Raw genomic sequence first — 21,502 nt, forward strand, 5'->3', positions numbered from 1 at the left:
CCTTCTAGGTTTCACAATTGACACAAATCATAAAACAAGAGTTTAATGAATATCAAATAGGCTAACTACTCTTTTAATCTTTGAAAAATCATATCCCATTGGTAAGTGTCAAAATTATTGACAAATTTAAGGTGTAGGTTGATTATGAAAAGTTAAGGTCTCTCTGGTTGGCCTTTTTATTACATCATATATGTCTCTTTGGGCGTCCACTGACTTGAAGAAGTGGTTGTTATACTCATCTTCTAGAGATACTTATTGGTTCCAAACTCTCAGTAACACCTTTTTATTACATCATATATGCCTCTTTGGGCGTCCACTGACTTGAAGAAGTGGTTGTTATGCTCATATCAAGACCTTTGTATCTCTTATATCGTCGTTGCACAATTTAATATTCAAGCCGCCCTTTCAGATCTTCAACTCAAATCCTCCTTTGGCTTCAGGACGTTATCCAAAATTTTACGTCTTGAACCCCAATTTATTATTTTTCCTATCATACACTAAAGATTTTAGAAAACCAATTTTTGCAAATAAAAAATTAATCCTGAGAAGTGGAATGAAATCTGAAGATAGTCTCTTTCACTTAGAAATCCATGTATGATTAGAATGGACTTTCCAGGCACGTAACATAGGTCACGAACTCACAATTACAAAAGAAAGGGATAAATAGGCCCTAACAAGTTTTTAAGAGTAATTGAACCAATGATCAATTCATTCTGATGCCTTCAATCTTGCCTTACTTGACTTGGATCTATTTGCTACTTGTCTTTTATTTTCTTTTCTTTTTCTGGATCCCTCTAGACCGTCTATTTTTGGGTTTTCACCCTAGATTTCATCTCCATTTTCTTATATCTTCAACATTTCTCGCTCTTCTTGTTGAATTTCAATCTTTGAAACAATTACACTTAATCAACACTCATCTTGAAATATTTGATTTATTTTTTTCTCTTTTTTTCTTATTATTCTTTTTTTATCTTTTCTCTTTTATTTTTCTATTTTTTCACTTTTCTTTCTTTTTCTTGTTTTTCTCTTTTTCTCTTCTCTATCCTATTCATCTCTATATTTTTATGAATTTATTGGATGAGTATAGGGATCCAATTGATTTGAGAAACTTCTTTTCCTATTTGTTTGTTGTATTTGGAACTTTTTTCGTTGTTCTCGACTGCATTTGATCTCTGAGCACTTTGAATTTGATCTACCTTACGGTTCCTTGTTATTCCTCTTTATTTCATGGATACTTGCCCCTGTAATAAAATTGGATTGGCGATATTTACTCCTTCGAGCATATATCCTTCACCTTGTCCCATAATGTGGAGGGTGATCCTTGGTTAGGATTGAATCCGAACAAAAATAATTCAGGCTCAAATGGGGACAACAAGGGATATATTTTTCTTTTTTCTTTTATGAAGGGATAAATGAAATAATGTCGTTCATCATTTCATACACATAATTCCTTGTAAAAAGAGGTATACCTAGGGGATGAATATTCAAGATTAACTTTTATTTACATGAAAACAGTGTAATTAATGCATGATAGAATTATTTAAATCATTCTCTTTATTTTTTTCTTCTTCTTGCTTCGAGTATGCCCAAATTACTCGAGCTTCTTTTCAACAAGTTGATCCATGATGCCCCATCTCATATATATTCTTGTGGGAAATTCACGGACAAATGAAAGTTTTGCACTTTGAGGCCTTTCGGTTTCACTGCATAAAGAAAAATGATGGTTTTGTATCTGAGAAGGCAAAGGTGTGACTTTGAAGTCGTGTATATGGGGGAAGGTAGTGTTATAAAAAGATCGGCTCTTCCCGGGAAGGTAAAAGTATGGATTTGGTGTCTCAAAAAAGGTAAAGGTATGACTTTGAAGTCTCAAATAAATGTAGTGTCAAAATTTGGTATTAGTAATGACTAAGAATTATTTAAGGTAAAAAAAGATCGAGTAATTGTATTTTTGGCTTTGGACGAGATATGAAAGGTCTAATTTTACCACTTGCCAAAGATCTACAACTCTTAAAAAATTAAAAGAATATTTTAATTCACTTGGTATTAAAATAAATTCAAGATTAAAAATTTGATTCATTGCTCATGACCTTAAAAAGTAGCATAAGTTCAATCACCAAATATTTTTAGTAAATATTTAGGTAAAGAAAGAAAGAAAGAAGAAAAAAAAACTCAAACATACAATGCAAGTGAAACAAGACTTTATGACGGATGAAATGGTCTCTTCCTAATTAAAAGCCCCATTACTTTTTCGACATGAGGGTGCTCGACTGGATCTTCAGGGTTGTTACAATCTGATACCCCACTTGCTCATTAAAACAATGTCTTTGAATCGATTAGATCTTGTAACTTGCTCTTCGGTATCCCATAGTTCTTAATGGCATACCCCAAGCTTTATATCTACGGCTTTTAAACCTTCTTTAGATACAAACGGGGTGGCTTCAAGTTACCTTCAACATTTCTGTCTCATGATTCTCCGTGAGTTACCACCAGGATCTATGATTAACGTTGTTAAGATGCAATATATATTACGCAATGTATGATGTATAGATGTAAATGTAAAGATGCAAAAATGCGTATACGAAAATACATAAATGGGAATACAAAATGTGCAATGTAAATGCATGTATGCAAGAGGTGTCATTCCAGAGTGACCATCTTAAAACAATTTTCATTGAACATAAGGGTTTCGGTATGTCAAACAAACTTTACATACAAGGGATAACCTGAACTCCTAACTTTTATATTTCTCTTAGAAACCAAGTTAACTTCCTCTCATGCTCGGGTGATGAGTTGTCAATATGCATCAATTTTCTTGCGAATCCAGCTAAATCAATCAACTTGTGAGCCACATTGTTTTCTTGGATCATAGATTTTTTCATGTCGTCGTCCTTTTCTTCTATCTTATGTGACAATTCTCAGAGCAGTAAACAAAGTTTTTCCATTTTCCTCGTAAGAAAGTCTCTGTTGTTATGAACTCCTTGGGCAATACTTTTCAAAATTATCTACAATCCTCATCAATCTCTTGTTCTCGGCTCTAGTGGCTTGTAGTTCAATATCAATGTCCTACTTGTAGCGCTGATATGAAGCTTCCATGTTAGCTATAAACACATTCAACATATGATTTTCGACTTGGCATCTTTTCAAGTCATCCATGGCTGTTTCGTGTCTTTTTTTCGCAATCTGTAAATCATGAGAGGACTTCTTGGCTTGAACTTTATGCGTCTTGCAATTCTTTTTCCATTGTTCAACATCGTTTTTCAGTTTAGTGACCCATTTTTACCACTCTTGAGCTTCATACTTTAGCAAACCTTCTTCCCCCTGGATGCCCCCAATGATATCCTTACCTTGGAACACTTTTGGCTCCAACCTAATAAGACAATCAATTACCAAACTAAGTCGACCTTTCATCTCGAACTCCATGATCTAAAAGGTGCTGGACTCGATGCTTGAAGACGGTGTAATTCTCAATGGTGTAATTCTCAATGGCATGTCTTTGAGCTTCTCTCAACTTGGATTGAACTGGAGTCCTCAGGTTTATTTTCCATGACATTGTAAGTATACTTTCAAATGCCCACGAGTTCTGATTGCAGGGCTTTTTTTCATCTTTCTGAACTTCTACAATTGTCACCATTTCTTTGGGGTCTCCAGACAACTTGTTGATATGAATGGTGACTGGGCGTGACTTCTCAGATTGGCTAGGATTAGGTTGCTCTAAAGTAATTCCTGTGTATTTAATATCGCATGATTATTTTCATTGAGCTCTTTCTTTTCTCTTGCAAAAGTTTCTTTTCCCTGCCAAAATAGCTAATCTATCCATCCTCTTGGACGTTTTCTCTCTTATCTATCTTATCACATTTTACTCTTCATCAGATATACGATCTTTGGATGCATAGCTCTCCACTATCCTCAGAGTCTCCTCAAGAAGCCATTCCCTAGCTGTGTTATAGTTTACTTGATCGTAAAACCCTTTGTCTATCATGAAAACTTTTTACTTTGATAACCACTCACAAATCAATACCTTTTGATTTTGTCATGATCATGCGATGCAAGCAAAAAGAAAAACAATCATAAAAACAAGTTAGTACAAATGATATAACAAGATTATTATAGAAGCAAATAACAAAATTGATAAGCTAATGCAAAATGATAATGCAAATGCAGATGCAAATGCAAATACACAAGGCGTTAATCCCAAAAGCGATCACCATAGAACAACCTTCAACAGACCATAAGTGCTCCTTACACTAAACTAACGAGCTTCATTTTCCTCATTTACTCGATCTAGGCCTTTCTCGCGATTTGATGTTCTCTTTATAGTCATTGTTGGACTGCTTAAAGTGTTAACCCACATTTCTTGATTTTAATTTACCCATTGTGATTATGTGATATCTAGATTTCCATTTTCGTAGGATTCTTCAAGAGGAAAACGACCTTGATATATTGTGAAGAATCTTCTCACTCTTGACTCAACTATCATCTGACTATTTGATACCATCTTGATCTTTGTTTAATGAGAATCTTTGATCGATCTTTGAGCTATTCTCTCTTCTATCAACTTTGTTTGTAAGTCGTTGCCCTTACAGAGTTGACTATCTAGTTATGGAACTCTTATGTTGATATGAAAGCCTTCTAATTTGATCAATCACTTATGAATTAACACCTTGTTTGGTTATGATGTGAAAATGCAAATGCAAACATAAGGCAGATAAAAATAAGATAAAACAAAAGAAATTGTTAGTACCCAAAAAGCAGAAGAAATATTTACGAAAGGAAAAGATCCTACCTAACAGGGTATCTACCCTGATATGCTTTTATAATAGTTCTTCCCAAACATGTTTTCTATTCCCATGCATATAAATCTTAACCTCATGCCATCTAGTTCGCATTATTGTTTGGGAAAAATGAACCTAGTCGCATACTCTTCTAATTCTCATGCTTTTGCAAAATAAATAAATTCGAGGAAAAAGTTAGAGTAAGTTTCCCCTTTTGTGACTTTTGAAGAACCGCAGATAGAAACTCAGTATGAAAGGGGCATAGTTTCGGTATTACTAACAAGGTCCTCAAATTGTCCTTTACTGGTGCCCCATTGGGCCTGCCAAACCCTCGACCTCACCCATTATAGGCTTAAACGGGTTAAGTTCAATTCAAGAGGATTTATTTCCCCATGTTAATGTGAGGAAACTTAATGCTTCGCTCATAAACATGAGGCATATGCACCCTAGAGGTTATGTTGGGATTTTCAGAAGCTTGAATCGACAACCAGAACGGTTGTAAAGAGGGGTCGAAACGTTTTTTGTGTTTAGGGAGTAAGGATATTGAAAGATAGAGACTTACACAATGATTTAGAGTGGTTCGACTTCTCAACCAAGTCTACATCCACTGCCTTAGCTCCTCACCAAGGATTTTCCAACAAATTCACTAATTTGTTCTTTCTTTTTAAGGAGAAAGAGATAACCTTTACAACTCCCTAGCTAAGCTAGAACCTTTCCCCTTTACAAAAGGATAAAAGAAGTAAACAAATAAACCTCTCAAAGGTAGGTGTTTACAAGAATTAAGCTCACAAGAACAAATATTTACAAGAGAAAGATGACATAAGAATGAAAAACTTCTTCTCTTGTGTTTGATTGCTTGGATGGTTGTTCTCTTGCTTTTTCAAGTTTCCTCAGCTTGTATTTAAAGCTTGAAATGAGTTTGAAGTCGTATATAGCCGTTGGGGATGTTTTGGAGCCGTTTGGGGATTATTTTTCTACAAAAATAGGCTGCCCAAAACAGAGTGTATCGGTACACTATCAAGGTGTATCAATACCCCTTCATTAAATTCAAATTTTATGACCGTTGGGTTGTGTGAACAGTGAGTGTACCGGTACACTGTAGCAGTATATCAGTACACCTTTTACATTCGATGTTTTTTAGCCTCGATATTGTTCATCACTGTTCACACAGTATCGATACTGTTCACACATTATCGGTACTATTCATTACTGTTCATCAAAACATTTTTGTGCTCAATTTCAAATTAAATGGACTTTGAATTATTTCTGAAACTTTTTTTAAAACTTTGAATAAATTCAATTCAAGTGCAAAAACATTTTGCCTTTAAATTTGTTATATCGAAACATAATTCAACAATCTCCCCCTTTTTGATATAACAAAAAATTTGAAAAATTGTGTTTGACAAAACTCCCCCTTAATAAAATATTTAATGAAAAAGATACCAATTTTTAACAAAAGGATTTTAATTGTTAAAAAGATACCAATTGTTGGAAAATATATGAAAATGTTAAGCTCCCCCCTTTTCATTAAGAAATTGAATTTTTCAGACCAAACTTCTCCCCATTTTTGTTATATAAAAAATAATTCAATCTTTGAAGTTCAAAATAACTTTGGAGAGTAAGTAGTAAATTTGACATTTAAAAAATCATTTGAAAAATCAAAGCTCCCCCTTAATAAATGCATTCCAAACAAAATTTAGCTTTAAACTTGACACCTAAACAAAATTGAATTTCAACGAAGAATAACAATCATGTTAGTAGCATATGAAATTCAATATATCTAAGTCTAAAATATTTTATGCAATACCAATTATTGAAATTAAGTACATATGCATAAAGTTTTATAAAAATGTTATGCATTTGAAAAATATTTGATATCAATTGCTAAAGAGATTCATTTTCATTTAAACCACATGCATAAACATTTAAATTTAGGTCAAGATTTTTAAAGATTTATACAATCAAAGTATTTGAAAAGTTAATATCAATTGTTAGAGAGATATCATTTGCATTTAAAACCAATTTTGACCAACATTTATTATGATGAACTAAAAATTATGAAAAATCATTAAAAATTTAAAATGTTCATCATAACCATTTTTTAACATACATGAGATTAAAAACAATGCATAATCATTTAAAATCAAAACTCATGCAAGCATAAATCCAAATGAGCAACCAAATAATCAAAATCAAAAGCATTAAGCTTAGAGGCTACCCATTGTTTTTTCATGTGTGGCTAGAGCATTTGAATATCTCCACTTTTATCACCATTGCTCCCACACACATACAAGAGACATTTATTTAGATTTTTGTATCCAAATTGCTTTGGATCCTTGGATGTTAGTTTCAATGCCCCTTGTTCCTTTCGGAACCCATACTTGCCTAATTTTAAAACGTTTTCATTTCTTCAAAGGACAAGTATGTTCCAAATGAACATGATAATGAGAATGTGAGCATTTTTTCATTTTTAAACATAATAGGTTGTTTTTAGAAAATAATTCTTTTTCTTTTGTTAAGCTTTCAAGCTTAACTCCTAACTCAAAATTTTTCTTTTCTAAATCATTTATTTTGATTTTTGAAAGCTCTAAATCATTTTTCAAAATTTTATTTTGATTTTCAAAATCAACTCTAGCTTTCAAAATCCATTTATTTTCAATTTTGAGTTTTGAAATTAATTTCGTATATTTAGAATTCATGGTCTTAAATCCCAAATAAAACCTATTATAAGCATCTTGTAACTCATCAAAAGTAAATGAATTAAATTCATTTGAGTTAGAAGATACCTCGACTTCTTCTTGAGTGGCCATGAGGCATATGTTGACTACTTCATCTTCATCATTGGAATCATCTTCATCGCTCCAAGATGCAACAAATGCCTTCTTCCCCCTTTTTCTTTAGAAGAGGACATTCATACTTGATATGCCCCTTTCTTTGACAATTAAAGCACACATGGGGACTCTTCTTCTTGGTTGATTCATGTTTCACTTCCTTGGAAATCATGAATCTCTTGAGTTCCTTCAAGAGCTTGACCATCTCTTCTTCTTATTCATCATCATCTTCATTCACCTCATCACTTGAATCTTGATAGTTTTCATTGGTTGATTTGAAGGCAATGCATACCTCATTCTTCTTCTTCTCTTCATATTTTTCCTCTTCCTTCAACATCATCTCATGAGTGAGAAGGGAACTAATTAGCTCGTCGAGAGTGAGAGACTTTAGGTCTCTAGCTTCGATGATGGTGGTATTCTTCGATTGCCACGAACTTAGAAGAGAGTATATTATCTTCCTTACAAGCTTCTCATTAGGGATTATTTCTCCAAATCCTCTGAGACCACTGACAATCACGAAAAACCTATTTGTCATAGCTTTGATGTCTTTATCGGGTTTCATCTTGAAGTTGTCGTAGCTATGGTTGAGAAGACTTTTCTTTAATTCTCTCACTTCATTGGTTCCTTCATGAGTGACTTGGAGCTTATCCTAAATCTCTTTGGCACTAAAACAAAATAGGATTCTTCCATATTCATTTGGGCATAAAGCACATAGGAGAATATGTATAGCGTTAGAATTAAGCTGGAACTTTTTCTGCTATTCTTTGCTCCAATTGTCATACTTGTCGGGTGGAGAGGAGTAACCGTTCATGATTGAGTTCCAATATCCTAGATCATAGGCTTGAATAAAGTACATCATCTTATTCTTCCAATGAGCATAATTTGCTCCATAGAAGAAGGGTGGCTTGTTGAGCGGTCGTGAATCCATAATAGGTATATCTTCAAGGTAATAAGCACTGGAGGTTGAAGCCATTTCTTTGTCGGTTATGTCGGGAATTGGTAGAGCTTATTCGAGGATCGTCTCAAGGATGTTGAGCCTTCTAACGAATTAGGCTCTGATGCCAATTGCTGAGTTAATTGATCGACTAAATAGCCAAGAGGGGGTGAATTGGCAATAAAAATTTTGGTGGAAGCTTTTGCAGAAAATAAAAAAAATAATTGCACAGCGATTTAGAGTGGTTCGACTTCTCAACCAAGTCTATATCCACTACCTTAGCTCCTCACCAAGGATTTTCCAACAAATTCACTAATTAGTTCTTTCTTTTTAAGGACAAAGAGATAACCTTTACAACTCCCTAGTTTTTCGCGGGATAAATTAGAACCATTCCCTAGCTTTTACACGGGCTAAGCTAGAACTTTTCCCTTTTAGAAAAGGATAAAAGAAGTAAACAAATAAACCTTTCAAAGGTAGGTGTTTAAAAGAATTAAGCTCACAAGAACAAATATTTACAAGAGAAAGATGAAATAAGAATTAAAAACTTATTCTATTGTGTTTGATTGCTTGGATAGTTGTTCTCTTGGTTCTTCAAATGTCCTCAGCTTGTATTTATAGCTTGGAATGAGTTTGAAGTCGTATATAGCTGTTGGGGATGTTTTGGAGCCGTCTGAGGATTGTTTTTCTACAAAAATAGGCTGCCCAAAACAGAGTGTATCGGTACACTATTAAGGTGTATCAATACCCCTTCATTAAATTCAAATTTTATGACCGTTGGGCTTTGTGAACAGTGAGTGTATCGGTACACTGTAGCAGTATATCGGTACACCTTTTACATTCGATGTTTTTTTAGAATCGGTACTGTTCATTATTGTTCACACAATATCGGTATTGTTCACACATTATCGGTACTGTTCATTATTGTTCATCAAAACATTTGTGTGCTCAATTTCAAATTAAATGGACTTTGAATTATTTTTGAAACTTTCTTTTTAACTTTGAATAAATTCAATTCAAGTCCAAAAACATTTTGCCTTTAAATTTGTTATATCGAAACATAATTCAACAGGTTACTTGCTATGGCCCGTGCGGAGAAAAATAATTTTTCTCACGTAAGCGTAATGTTCACCCCTACCTAACGGGATAGTACACAGTTAAAAAGGCTCTAAATACTCGAACGATTATAGCGCGAGAGGGGGGGAAACTCATAATCGTTTGCCTCGATCCCTAAACAATCAAACTAAAAAAAGGTTAGAAATATGAAACATGTAAATCACACATTAGTACAACTAATAAATAAACGATGAATGATGTGATGCAAACAAAACATGAGGATCAAAATTTAAATATCATTCAAATTTACAATTTTCAACTAAAAATATGACGTATAATCGATTACGACATAACTCTCCAATCTCCCTAGTAGAGTCGCCAAGATGTCGGAACGATCCTTAAGCTTTTTAGGGCTATGGCGGGGATCGATCCAACTTAATCTTGGAGAAGGTTGGTTTTTTAAATAAATGCATAAATAAACAAATTTGGAGTCACCATCGACTTTTGGGTTAGGTAGGTTGAATACCTAAAAATACCTTTTAAAATAATTTTAAGAAAAATAATTTTAAAAGAAAAAAATTGATATGCGTTTAACTAGAAATTCGTTTTTGAAAACGGCTTGGGAGTCGATTACGTGTGGGGAAGGATTAGCACCCCCAAAACGCCTGAAATCGATATCTAAGCGATTATACGTCATCTAAATATTAAAATTGGCAAATTTGAATATACATTTAAATTGTGATCCTTTTTGAGAAAAATATGAAGGTTGTTATTTTGCACGAACAATTCCCGAAAATACCTTCCTCGTTAGTTAAAGGGGCATTTCCATGGATTCCCCATACAAAATAATATTGCCCAAAATGTATATATTATTATATACATAAAAAAAACCCAATTCATTCGAATATATAAAATGTATTATTTTGTTCGAACAATTCTTGGAAACACACTCCTTGTCAGTTAAGGCGTGCTTCTATAAATTCCTCGAGTAAAATAACATTTGAAAATATTACAACTAGCGAGTAATTAACAAATATATGAATGATGGATCAAAATAATAAAGATGGAGACTTTAGGGATTAAACTATACTACCAACAAGAAGTTAAGGCAACCATTGCAAATATTTTAAAACTAGACACTTCAATTATAAATAAACCAACTTCAACCATTCCGAACTACAATGGAAAATTTTAAAGTAAGGAAATCAAATTAAAATAATCATAAAGATAAAATAATAAATATAAAGGGACTAAAATAATCAAATTAAACTACATCATTTTGGGGCCCTTTAAATACCATATTATAGAGTTTTGGCCATTCCTCTCTCCCCATTTTCTTCTCTAGCCGTTCGGACCCCTTCCCTTTCTCTCATTTTCTTTTTTTCTTATTTATTTCTTGTTTTTTGTTAGACCGAAAACCCATCGATGACCACAAACCACCGTGGCCACCACCGTAAACTGCCCCGACAAGGGGCCAACCTCTCTTTACAACCTTTCAAATATAACTCCCAGCCCTTTAACCCTTAAACCAAAACCTTTGGACCTTAAAACTCCAAAAAAAACCTAAAACAAAGAGGTTACCTTAAACGTTCGACCAACTCCTTCGTCGCCGATGAAGACCCTTAATCCCGAGGTAAAGCTCTTTTCTTTTCTTTTCTATTTTTCATTTTTTTATTCTGAAAACCGGCCCTTTTTCTCTCTTTTTTTCTCACTGATTTTCTTCTTAAAACTTCCCCCAAACATTTTTTTCTTCTAGCTTTCTCTCTTTGTTTTTTCAAAACCGAATCCTGAATGCTCTCCGTTTTTTTTTTCTCGTTCGAACCACCCTCTTTATCGAATGGTCTTGCCTGCTCGATTTATGGTCCTCTTTTGCGTGTTTGGTTGAAGCTAGGATCAATGGGGAATGATTTCCCTATCTATGCATTAATTTTCCCTGATTTTTTTTCGAATTTTATTAATATTTTAATGGGTTTTTCTTATTTTTTTGACTTGTTGATTTGGTTGTCACTATTGGCTGAGATGATGGCGATGAAGTAGCTTGAACGACGGTTGAAATCTATGGAAGCGAGTGACCGAAACGGCAACGACGACGAGGCTCTTCCCTTATTGGCGACGACTGGAAACCCTAGGGTTTCAAACCCTAGTTGTTTGCTTTTTATTAGGCTTGAGTTTTGGATTGGTTGGGCCGGTTGAATTGTATCTGGGCCCATTTGCTGATGGGTTTGTAAAAAAACAATAATAAAAATTAAAAATAATAATATAAATAATAATAATAATATTAAATATAAATATAAATATTCAATAGTACACTCCAAAATTCTTCACGTTATCACCATACACCACTAAGTCGTTATCATCTTATAATATATATAGTTTTTTATTCCTTTGGTCTGCTATTTTCATATTTATTAACTGTCACGCGTTTTGCTTTGGTTTATTTTTCTATTTTCTTTAATCACATATACGAAAGGAGAATTATTCTCCTTAAAAGCTTTAAATTTAAATAATTATATTTATAAACAAATATTCTTTTATAACTATTTTAAATTATTAAAAAAAATATTCATTCTTAGTGGGTTCCTATATATGATATATATACCCACATCCTCAAAGTTCGATGGACTGTAAGAGGTAATTTTCGTAAATAAACTTCAACTCTTCTTTCTTTTTAGGGTTAATTTTGTTGTTACTATTTTCATTGATGGATGAAAATTAATATCTGACGGATATCATTTATTACTTGTTAGAATAATTGTATTTTAAATAAGTTGTTTTAACTAGACTTAATAAAAAGTATCTCAAATTATATCATTTATTTACTTTAGGTGAATAAAGTATTTTTTTACGTGTTTAACTAACGTTATTTTCTGTGTTATCTGATCTATTACGATCGTTAAAAAAATTATTATATAATATATATCACGTTTATATTTAGAAAACAAGAAAAAATAATATATAATCCTACACCCACTTACGAGCTTGGAACGGCTTAACTCATTGTTGCTGGGAATTTTTTATGAGTTTAACTAACATTTGCTGCGCCATGATCAATGCGTTCATAAAAGTTGTTTATTTCTGTGTGTCCACACCATTTTTTACCCAATAAAAAATATTTATTCGACTTTTGAAAAATAATGAGGTTTCGAGAATAAATAAATTTGGAGTCTCTATCGATTTGTGGGCTAGGTAGGTCGAATACTTAAGAAAGTATCTTTTAAAATAATTTTAGAAAATTAATTTAAAAGATAAAGATAAAAATAACCTATACTTAACTAGAAAATCATTTTGGAAAGGGTTCGAGAGTCGATTATGAGTGGGAAAGGATGAACATCCCACATAGCCCAAAATTGGTACCTAAGCGATTATATGTCATCTGAACAGTGAAATTTTTTAAATTTAAACGTATATTTAGATTAGGACCAGTTTTAGAAAAATAAATAAATGATATTCATTTATACGAACAATCATCGAAAACACACTTTTCTTGTAGTTGAGAGACTTTTTCATAGATTCCTCATAAAAAGATTATCTTCTTAATTTCTATTTAATACTAAAATACTATAAGATCATATTAAAAAATATTAAGAAAACATTCGAATAAAATGATACCCTTTTTATATGAACAATCCTTGAAAAGACACTTCCCTTATAGTCGGGAGACTTTTCCATGGATTCCTCGCACAAAAAGTCCCTTTAATATTTATTAATCACATAAAATGATATTTAATATGAAAAATAATAGACATAAATCATACTAGAAAAATAATATATAAATACATATAATATGATATAATTATATATATATAATAGGGTAAAATAATATAAAGTATAGGGGTACCTTTCATTTACCTATTTTTTCACATATTCTCTCCTTTTCTTTTCCTCAAGTGGCGCCGTGCACTCCCAAAGACGGGGGACCTTTCATTCAAAAACTGTATATTGGTCGTGAATCCACTACACAACCGCCACAAGCGACAGTTGAATCGCTTAAACCTCGACCTGATCTAACCTAAGCCTTCCCCTCTCCTCTAGACCTTAAAATCGGAGATGGAAAATTTAAAACAAGTCCTAACTTTCTAATCCCAAAAGGTCCCCTTCACTTTCGACGAAACCGACGGCGATTCCAATCACTCTCTCACACCAAAGAAAGCCTCATCGGGAAGACTCAGCCCAAAATCAAATAAATAAAATCGAAGGCCAAAAATACCTTTCAAGGTTCTTGTTATATTCCTTCTCATCTCCCTAAAAAATCCATCTTTTACATATTTTCGGAGGGGTTTTATAGAACCCATCCATATTACCAAAGTAAAGTAAAAATAGAGAAGATTTTTCTGGTTTTCTTCACACTTGCTTCTTTTGTTTTTATCTTGCTTGCTGCTGTTTTGACGAGGCATGGAGAGAGAGCAAGTCAGTTAGGGCATTAAAAGCCCCAAATATTTTTGTTATCCTATCTCAGCTTGATTTGTCGCTGGCGCGACTAGAATCGAGCTTAGTGACTGGAATCGAGTTTGGCGGCGTTGGCAGTGTTACATTTAAATTATTTAGGGTGAAACCCTAACTGTTGATGTATCTAGGCTATAGATTACCTCCATATCTAACAGTGGGGATGCGTGACGGCCGCTGGAACATGAGGAAATCCTAACTGTATTGGGTCCTCACATGGGCTTTCATCTTCCTTTGGGCTATTGAGTTTAATTGTACAAATGGGCTAAGAATTTATAATTTGGTTTGGGTTGTAATTTTTGTAGTGGAATATGGACATTGGGTTTTATTTATTAATTTTGGCTTATACACACACACACACACACACACACACACACACACACACACACACACACATATATATATATATATATATATATATATATGTTTGGGCTTAAATAAAAATGGTGATTACAATTACCTTTTTTGTTCATTGTTGTGGAACATGAATAAAGTAAATATACATATAACACCATTTTTATCTGGTGTGACTGATGAAATTCTTGATCTATAAGTTCTTCTCATGATGAATTATTTGTTGAAAACACCAATCCATCTCCTTTTGTGACAGATGAGTAAATGTTAAACAAGTTCTTCTTATTAGGAATTTCTTTTTTCTTGGGGGTCGAGTTTTTCATATTTTAGACTTTCAATTGAAAAATGGATAAAAGGTCGAACAAGCTCTCCTATATGAACTTCCTCTTCCTTGGTGGTCGAGTTCTTCATATTTTGAACTCTTCATTAGAAATGTCATTCTACCTCATTCTGTGATGGATCAAAGGTCGATCAAGCTCTCATATACAAACTTCATCTTTCTTGGTGGTCGAGTTCTTCATATTATGAACTTTCCATCAGAAATATCAGTCCATATCCTTCTGTGATGGACGAGCCAAAGTTGAACAAGTTCCTCTCATTATGAACTTCTGCCTCATCGGATAAGTTCTTTTCATTATGAACCCTTCCATTGGAAATGTTAATATGTCTTCTTTTCGAAGAATTTAAACCTGTAAAAGATCATCATGTGTCATTGATACATATTTAAAGTACCCAAAGGTAATTACCTAAAAGTCCTTAATTCTTTGTTGAAATCCTTTTTTTTCGCACGAAATCACGAATTAAAATTTTACCAACTTCTTGAATTCCTGTCACATATTAAGAATTTGATGAAAATTAATGAATGTGTATGCTCCTATTTTTCAAATGCCTAAGTATGCATGTATGATATCATTTTTGTGTTACGAGCTCCATTGTTTTGTTGGCCTCGGCTTATTCTCTTTTCGAGCCGTTCTTTTTTATTCAAAACTTTTCTTTTTGCTCAGTTTTATCCTTTCTTCACATTTCCTCCGAGTTTATATCTTAGTCTCTCTGAAACTCCCTTTCATGTGTTCACTTTAGATTCCTTTTTCTTTTCTTTTTTTTTTCCTGATTAAATTGTCCTCATTTTATTGCCACTTTCATGTCTTCAGGTTATAGACATATTTTTTTGTCTTATTCGTCAAACACTTTCTAACAAAGAATACAAGTCCTGACACTGTGGTTTGCTTTGGATTCCCTACATTTAAAAGATCAACTCAAAGTAATACCAAGAAATCTTTTATTTTCTTTTAGACTATGATAGTATACTTATAAGATGTTTATAAAAGAAATGAAATTAATGTTTGAAATGATAAACTAGGAATTCATTGAAGAAGAATCTTGGAACTTTTACAAAGTCATGACAATCAAATAAATGATAAAAATCTAGAAATGAAGGTCAGATGCCCCAAGGATCACTAGCATGAGCATTTTTGAATTAATCAATTTGATATATTTTGGAGCTCTGAGGTAAGCTTCTGTCTGAAAGATCTCAAATATTGCCAAAAAGTCTGTAGATATGAAGCTTTTCTCAAAGTATCAGGCTTTTGAGAGGGTTTAATTTTCGAATGCCTAATATCAAAATGCATTTGAGATGTCCTTTCAGGTTTTCAACTCAAATCCTTCATTAATTTCAAGACATATGTATTTTCATCTTGAACTCCCCTTTCAAATTTTCTTTTCTTCTTTTTTCATTTTAATTTTTTATCTCTCATTTTCCTTTTTTCTTCTAAGTATAGTATTTCTTGACAGAGTATGAGTTTATCGGGTTTCTCAACTCTTCTCTATCCATCTTTGCCAAAATCAATGCTCTTTCAGAAAAGACTTTTTTGATGACGTATGAGACTTACCAGTTAGGCATCCCTTTCCCAAGTAAAACTTTATGAATAAGCAATATCTTTTTAAGCACTAGATCACCTTATAGGAATTCTCTCGGACGAATCTTGTTGTCATGAGCTCATATCATTCGTTTCTGATACATCTTTCTACGACAGATATCTTTCAACCTCTTTTTTCAATGAGATTTAACTGATTAAACCGAGCTTGAACCCATTTATCTTCATCCAATTCCACCTCTTTAAAGATTTGAAGTGATGAAATTTCAACTTAAATAGGTACGACTACTTCCCTTCTATAGAACAAAGAGAATGGTGTTGCCTTTGTTGATGTACGTACAGTAGTTTGATACACATATAGGGGAAAGCAAAATTTCTCATGTCAGACCCTATAAGTTTCAGTGGTCTTGGTTATAATCATCTTAATGTTTTTATTCGCCGTTTCTACCACCCTATTCATCATTGGATGGTAGGTTATCAAATTAGCATGCTTTATCTTGAATTGGGCACAAAGTTAATCCATAATCTTGTTGTTCAAATTTATAGCATTGTCTGAAATGATTCTTTATGGTAGCCCACGTTGACAAATTATCTCATTCATTATAAACTTGCAACTCGTAGATCTTGTGATGTTGGAATAGAAAGCAACCTCTACCCACTTAGTGAAGTAATCGATTGCCACTAGGATGAAACGATACCCACTTGAAGCCTTCGTTGTAATCACTCCACTAATGTCTATTCACCCACATTGAAAATGGCCATGGTGCTGTCATTACATGCAAAGTTAATGGGGGAGCATGGATCTTATTTGCATATATTTGGTACTTGTGACATCTTTCACATAATGAACACAATATTTCTTCATAGTAGCCCAATAGTATCCATATCTCATAATCTTTATGTCCATAGAGAGACCGTTCGCTTGTGTTCCACATATTGCCCCATGTACTTCTAGAATACTTCTTACCTCTCTGACATCCATAGATCTTAAGAAAACTTCATCGCTTCCTCTCCTGTACAAAATTTTCCTATCAAAGACGTATCTAACAACAATTCTTCTAAGTTTTCTTTTATCTATTGAAGATAAGTTTGATACTTAATATACTGCAAAATATCATAGTACCATGGATGACCATCTACCTCTTCTTATATGCTATAGCAATGTTCCAGGGTTTCATATACTTACATTCTAATTGACATCATATCAGCTTTCTTATTTGCTTTAAACATTGCAGCTAATGTAGCCAAGGCATCTGCCATTTGATTATCTTTTCGGGAAAGAAAGTGAAAATAATATATTCAAACTCTTTTACTAGTTTGAGGATCAAATTTTGGTATTTAACTAATTTCAGATCCTTGGTCTCTCATTCTCCTCATAGTTGATACACCACTGATGAGGAATCTCGATATACTTTGAGCAATTTGACTTTTCTTTCAATGGTTGCTCTCAGCCCCATGGAGCAAGTTTCATATTCTGCCATATTATTGGTACAAAAGAACTCTAGTTTACATGTAAAAGGATAGTAAACATTTCCTGGAGAAATTAGCACTGCATCAATTCCCCATCCCAATGTATTAGACACTCCAAAATAAATTTTTCATTTCTTGTCATCTGAAACAATTTACTCTTCAATTGAGATGCACATCAAATCCTCTTCTAGAAAATTAAACTTCAAGGACTTATAGTCGTCTGAGGTATAACTTGCAAGGAAATAGGTTATGATACTCCTTTTTATTGCTTTTTGACTTACATATACAATGTCGAACTCAAATAACAACATTTTCCATCGAGCTAATATACTTTTCAGAGATGGTGATTCCATCAAGAACTTTAGTGGATCCAATTTAGATATCAACCAAGTGGTATAATATAACAAGTATTGTACGAGCCTTTGGGTAGCCCAAACCAAAGCACAACATAGTATTTGAATTGGTGGGTAATGAATTTCACACCCGATAAACTTCTTATTCATATAATAAATGACTATTTCCTTTATTCTAGACTCATTGTGTTGCCCTAACACATATCCCATTGAATTCTTAAAGACTGTTAAGTAGAGAATTAATGGTTTATCAGGAACTGATGCTATTAGAATCGAAGCATTTGATAAGTACTTCTTAATAATTTCCAAAGTTTCTTGGCACTCATCATTCTAAACTTTAGGGTTATTTCTATGAAGTAATCTGAATACTAGATCACACTTGTCGGTTAATTAAGAGATAAATTGAGATATATAATTTAGCCTCCCCAAGAACCCGCAAACTTCTTTTTGTGTGCGAGGTGGCGGAAGATTCTGAATTTTCTTTACTTTATCTAGATCGATCTTGATTCCTCTTTAACTAACAAAAAAACCTAGAAGCATTCATGATGTTACCCCAAAGGTGCACTTAGCCGGATTGAGCTTCAATTGATACTTTCTCAATCTTTGGAAAAGTTTCCTTAAGTTTTGAATTAGCAATCATGTCATCCACATAAACTTCAATTTCTTTGTGCATCATATCGTGGAAAAAATTCACAATGGTCATTTGATAAGTTGCCCTCTCATTCTTCAGTCCAAATGACATTACTTTGTAGCAGAAAGTGCCTCACATGGTTACAAATGTCATTTTTTTCCATATCTACATGACTCATTTTTATTTGGTTATACCATGAGAAACCATCCATGAAAGAGAACCATGAATGCCCTATAGTATTATTTAACAAAGTGTCAATATGAGGCAAAGGAAAGTTATCCTTCGGGCTAGCTCTGTTGAGATCTCTATAGTCCACGTACATGCAAACGTTTCCATCATTTTTTGGTACAAGGAAATTTTTGGCCACCCATTCTGGATACTTGGCCACCTAGAGAAGCCCTGCATCAATGTGCTTCACTACTTTCTCTTTGATTTTTAACAACATTTTTTGTCTCATTCTTCTGAGCTTTTGTTGAATTGGTTTACACTCGGGCCTGATTGGAAACTTGGGCACTACTATATTTGTACTCAGCCCCAACATATCTTGATAAGACTAGGCGAAAATGACCTTGAACTCTTGGAGCAAATCTACCAGATCTTATCTTATCTTGTCTTTTAGAGAGTGCCGATCTTTACCTTATTTCTTTCCTCATCGGTTCCTAAATTCATGATCTTAGTCTCTACTTTATGAGGTAAAATTTGTTTGTCCTCATTTTCACCGGCCTTAATAATTCTCTAGGAACCTCACATTCTTCCTCATCTTCGCACTTATTGACCTCTCTCAGACACATAGGCCGCTAAAACATTATCTCAGGATTAGGTTCAGAAATGTTCATGCTATTAACGTTGAGACGTCTGCAAAGGAAATTTAAATCAAATATATATTTGGGTGGAGATTCTAAAATTTATAGAATAAATGTAAAGAATGAAAAACGTAAAAAATGCAATGAATATAAAAAATGATTACCACTTGAGAAAAAGAAGAAAACATCTTTCATTAGAAAATAAGTAAAGTTAACACAACTACTCTTACAAAAGATCCCTTAATACTCGCAGGCGAAAGTATAAGGGTTGGTTTTGGGTATTACTCTGATTCCAACAAAAACTTCCAGGTTTGTTTTCCTTAGTGATCATATTGACGAACAGTCCCTCCATAGCTTTATCAAACATATCATGTTTTTTCACCCACTCTCCAACTCGGTTGAAGTTGATTAATTTTTGCTCTATATTATTTGTCCCTCCGGACTTGAAGGTGATCTTCAAATAGGGAAAGTACATATGCTCTCTTGGAACGTCTTCTCCTCTCAGTCTGGTTCGTCTAGCTTCAATTCTCTTTTTGATTTTTTTGGTGTCATTTCTGGAAGCTGGGCTTAAATCCAAGCCCAAAATGGTCCATCTTCATCTTGACAGATACATGACATATGATTCCTTGCAAACGTTTTTCAATACCTTTTCTAGTTTTGGCCCTATCTGTCTAAAGTCTGTTGTACATTCATCTTGGTACAATTAAATAACCGAGAACAAGGAATTTTGTTTCCCTTAGCAATGAATGTTGCATTGATGAACTCTAGATCTTGGAATGAGAACTCCAAGGCATCTTCATTGGTCTCTATGTATGGAGCATTAGTGGTTAGAGAGGCAATTATGTCCTCTTCGGCCCCGAGACAGATTAATTGTCCATTAATGAAAAACTTTAATTTTTGGTGCAAAGACGAAGGGATTGCTCCTGCAGAGTGGATCCACGACCTCCCTCGATTTTTTCTATCACATTCCTTTAGGTTCTATCGAAAGCTCTGACAACATTTTGATAGGCCTTAATGTATGAAGTGTCTACAAGTAAACTCTATAGAATGTCATTAGCATGACATTTAGTTTAGAACCATTGTCAATTAGAACCCGTGACAAGACTTGGCCATGACAATGAGTGTTGATGTTTACAGCCTTCACAAATCCCATTCCACCTTTAGGGATCTCGCCATTAATAAATGTGATATAGTTTTCAGCAACTATATGCCCCACTATTCGATCTAGTTTATTTATGGATATATCCTCTGGGATAAATGTTTGGTTTATCACTTTTAGTAAGACGTTTTGGTGTACTTCTAAGTTCATTAATAGGTCTAATTTTGAGATCCTTGCTTGTTGTTTATGTAATTGCTCGACGACATTGTGCTTTAAAAATTTTAAGAATTCTTGTTGCTGAGCCTTAATCATTGGCTCATTGTTTACTGGTGGTGGTTCAGCATTAAATATTTTTGGCACCAGTATTGCCTTTGTTTTCACTCTTATCTTCTCGACTTCTTTCAAGGTTTCAGGAGAGTAACATCTCACACATTTTGTGAAGTGGCCAACCTCATTCACTACTTCAGTTATTGGTTTCCCCTCTGCTGCTACTTTCAATCTTTCGACTGATCATGACTCTTATGGTATCGACATATTAGTAGTGTAATTCTAGGGAACCTTTTGAAAATCCTTGAATGAGAATGATGAAGGGGATGCGATCAAGATCTTTGGGGTCACAGATATTAGATTCGTTTCTTTTGGCTTTACGATTATGATTACTGGCTTGTTTATGCCATGCGTTGGTTTAGAGTTTTTTTAATGTACAGACGATGACTTCTTTTCTTTATTTCTCTTTGTCAAATAATTATATATCCTTATTGTCCATCATTCTATGAATTAATTCCATGAATCTGGGGTAACACTAAACTTCATGTTCTTCTTCTTGATGATACGTACAATAGATTCCATATTCACCAAGCTTTGGTTGAGAAACTAGTCTGATTA

Source organism: Hibiscus syriacus, unplaced genomic scaffold, assembly GCF_006381635.1.
Source record: "Hibiscus syriacus cultivar Baekdansim isolate YM2019G1 unplaced genomic scaffold, ASM638163v2 tig00110890_pilon, whole genome shotgun sequence".
Lineage (NCBI taxonomy): Eukaryota > Viridiplantae > Streptophyta > Magnoliopsida > Malvales > Malvaceae > Hibiscus > Hibiscus syriacus.